We start from the raw sequence: 3,479 nt of genomic DNA on the forward strand, positions 1-3,479 counted from the left end.
GGCTGGAGCCACCAACCGGTACTAAAGGCCTTGCGCTGTCACCCAACGGTGCACAAAGTTTAGTCCCACCTCGTCGGGCGAAGGGCAGTCGCACTGGTTTATAAAACCCAGCCGCGGCTGCCTCGTTGAACTCCTCTATATAGCAGGCTTGTGGGCCTAACTTCTACGCGCTGCCCTGTGAGTCTGCTGGGCCTTTAAGGCCTGTAATTGCACGCCTGTGGCCTAGCAGGCCCACAGGGCAGCGCCCCAATTTTTTTATAGTTTTATTCTTTTCTGCTTTATTTTCTTCTATTTATTTCTGAGTAGTTTTTTTATATAGTTTTTTCTTTTCTGCTATAGCTTTTTTCTTTTCTACTATTTTTTCTTTTCTGCTTTATTTATTTTATTCTATTCATTTATTTTCATATGCCATGCCAAGTTGATGGTTAAAACTTGATGGTCAAAGTCTGGAGTTATAACCAAAGTTTAAAAAAATGAAATGCCCCAATTTCTTTTATAGTTTTTTTCTTTTCTGCTTCATTTTCTTCTATTTATTTCTGATTAGTTTTTTATATAGTTTTTTCTTTTCTGCTATAGTTTTTTTCTTTTCTGCTCTTTTTTCTTTTCTGCTTTATATATTTTCTTCTATTCATTTATTTTTATATACCATGCCAAGTTGGTGGTTAAAACTTGATGGTCAAAGTCTGGAGTTATATCCAAAGTTTAAAAAAATAAAATGCCGAAGTGCAACTAGTTTTTGCCATAACAGAAGAAGTCCGGAGTTGTAATAAGTTATTAAAAACAAAAAAAGAGGTGCAATGCTCGTTAATTAGCTTCGAGCCTTTCGGAATAGTGTAAACTACACTGCACATAGCTCCGTGCAGTCTACCATATTCCTCAAGGCTTGAAGCTAAGCAACGTGAGCATTGAGCCTCTTCTTGATCGTCTCTGCACTCAGGGCTTATAAACCGCTTCTAGTCCCTCTCTCTTCGCGAGGTAGGACTAAAAAACAGTTGACTAAGAAACTGTAGTACTGGTTCATGCCATGAACCGGTCCTAAAGGTGCTCGTGGGGCCCCATCCTTACTTGACACAACCTTATTAGTACCAGTTTGTGGCACGAACTGGTGCTAAAGGTTCGGCACGAACCGGTACTAAAGAGCTCCTCCCGCCTAGCAGTTGGAACCGGTACTAAAGAGCTCCTCCCGCCTAGTAGTATAATGGTGCATACTAAATGCACAAAAAGTCTGGAACTGTAATAAGTTTAAAAAAAAGAAATGCCTTTGTAACAGTTGAGTTTAATTTCGTCAGATACCCGAATACTTCGAAAGAGATTGTCCAGTTTGTAAACGAAGTGCATCCAGTTTTTGCCGTAACCGTCTCTACTTTTTTGAACATGATATGTGGGTGAAATGATGATACCATGTCAAGTTTCAACTTTTTCAGAGATCATTTGTCGTGCTTTTCAATTCCCAGGTCATTTAGTTCTCAAAACAAATCATTAAATGCATGAAAAATAGCAAATGAAGGCATAAATGGTTGAAAGTTGATGGCGTCGCTTTGAATGGTGCATACTGAACGCAAAAAATATAAGAGCATTTAAATCATGATCTTATATTTCTTTACAGTCTCAATTGTCAATATGATCTTATACATAAAAAATACTATGATCATCAATGATCTTTTTGTGTACAATCTGAATTGTCAATATGAGTCCTCAACGATTTATAAACCGGTGAAGACTCATTTTACAGCCACAAACTCTACACAAAGAGTTCAATGAAGACCAAGTGCTTGTGATAGTTTGAGAAGTAACATATTTAAGGTGGTAAAAGCCTTGTTAGGGAGCAAGGTGGGACTAAAAACAGCTAGCCATAACCTCATTAGTACCAGTTCGTGGTACGAACCGCCACTAAATGGTGATGGTGGGGCCATAGCCTGACCGCGGGCTGACACAACATCTTTAGTATCGGTTCGTGGCATGAACCGGTACTAAAGGTTCTCCACGAACCATTATTATTGATCGCCGCCACGAACCGGCACTAATGTACACATTAGTGCCGGCTCAAATTCAAACGGGCACTAATGTGCTTCACATTTGACCCTCTTTCTACTAGTGCGTGGAAAATGGAATCGCTAGGCCGCCGCCGGCTTAAAGTCCCCACATTAAGTAAACCCTCCCGTAACCATGTAGTTTCCCAACTGGTATATTGTGTTGGAAATATGCCCTAGAGGCAATAATAAATTGATTATTATTATATTTCCTTGTTCATGATAATGGTTTATTGTCCATGCTAGAATTGTATTGATAGGAAACTCAGATACATGTGTGGATACATAGACAACACCATGTCCCTAGTAAGCCTCTGGTTGACTAGCTCGTTGATCAATAGATGGTTACGGTTTCCTGACCATGGACATTGGATGTCGTTGATAACGGGATCACATCATTAGGAGAATGATGTGATGGACAAGACCCAATCCTAAGCCTAGCACAAGATCATGTAGTTCGTATGCTAAAGCTTTTCTAATGTCAAGTATCACTTCCTTAGACCATGAGATTGTGCAACTCCCGGATACCGTAGGAATGCTTTGGGTGTGCCAAACATCACAACGTAACTGGGTGGCTATAAAGGTACACTACAGGTATCTCCGAAAGTGTCTGTTGGGTTGGCACGAATCGAGACTGGGATTTGTCACTCCGTGTAAACGGAGAGGTATCTCTGGGCCCACTCGGTAGGACATCATCATAATGTGCACAATGTGATCAAGGAGTTGATCACGGGATGATGTGTTGCGGAACGAGTAAAAGAGACTTGCCGGTAACGAGATTGAACAAGGTATTGGGATACCGACGATCGAATCTCGGGCAAGTATCGTACCGATAGACAAAGGGAATTGTATACGGGATTGATCGAATCCTCGACATCGTGGTTCATCCGATGAGATCATCGTGGAACATGTGGGAACCAACATGGGTATCCAGATCCCGCTGTTGGTTATTGACCAGAGAACGTCTCGGTCATGTCTGCATGTCTCCCGAACCCGTAGGGTCTACACACTTAAGGTTCGATGACGCTAGGGTTATAAAGGAAGCTTGTATGTGGTTACCGAATGTTGTTCGGAGTCCCGGATGAGATCCCGGACGTCACGAGGAGTTCCGGAATGGTCCGGAGGTAAAGATTTATATATAGTAAGTCCTATTTCGGCCATCGGGACAAGTTTCGGGGTTATCGGTATTGTACCGGGACCACCGGAAGGGTCCCGGGGGCCCACCGGGTGGGGCCACCTATCCCGGAGGGTCCCATGGGCTGAAGTGAGAAGGGATCCAGCCCAAAGTGGGCTGGGGCGCCACTTCCCCTAGGGCCCATGCGCCTAGGGTGAAAGGGGAAACCCTAAGGAGGAGTCCCAAGGAGGGAAGGCACCTCCTAGGTGCCTTGGGGGGGAGGGAAACCTCCCCTAGCCGCCGCCCCCTAGGAGATTGGATCTCCTAGGGCTGGC

Source organism: Triticum aestivum, chromosome 2A, assembly GCF_018294505.1.
Source record: "Triticum aestivum cultivar Chinese Spring chromosome 2A, IWGSC CS RefSeq v2.1, whole genome shotgun sequence".
Classification (NCBI taxonomy): Eukaryota; Viridiplantae; Streptophyta; class Magnoliopsida; order Poales; family Poaceae; genus Triticum; species Triticum aestivum.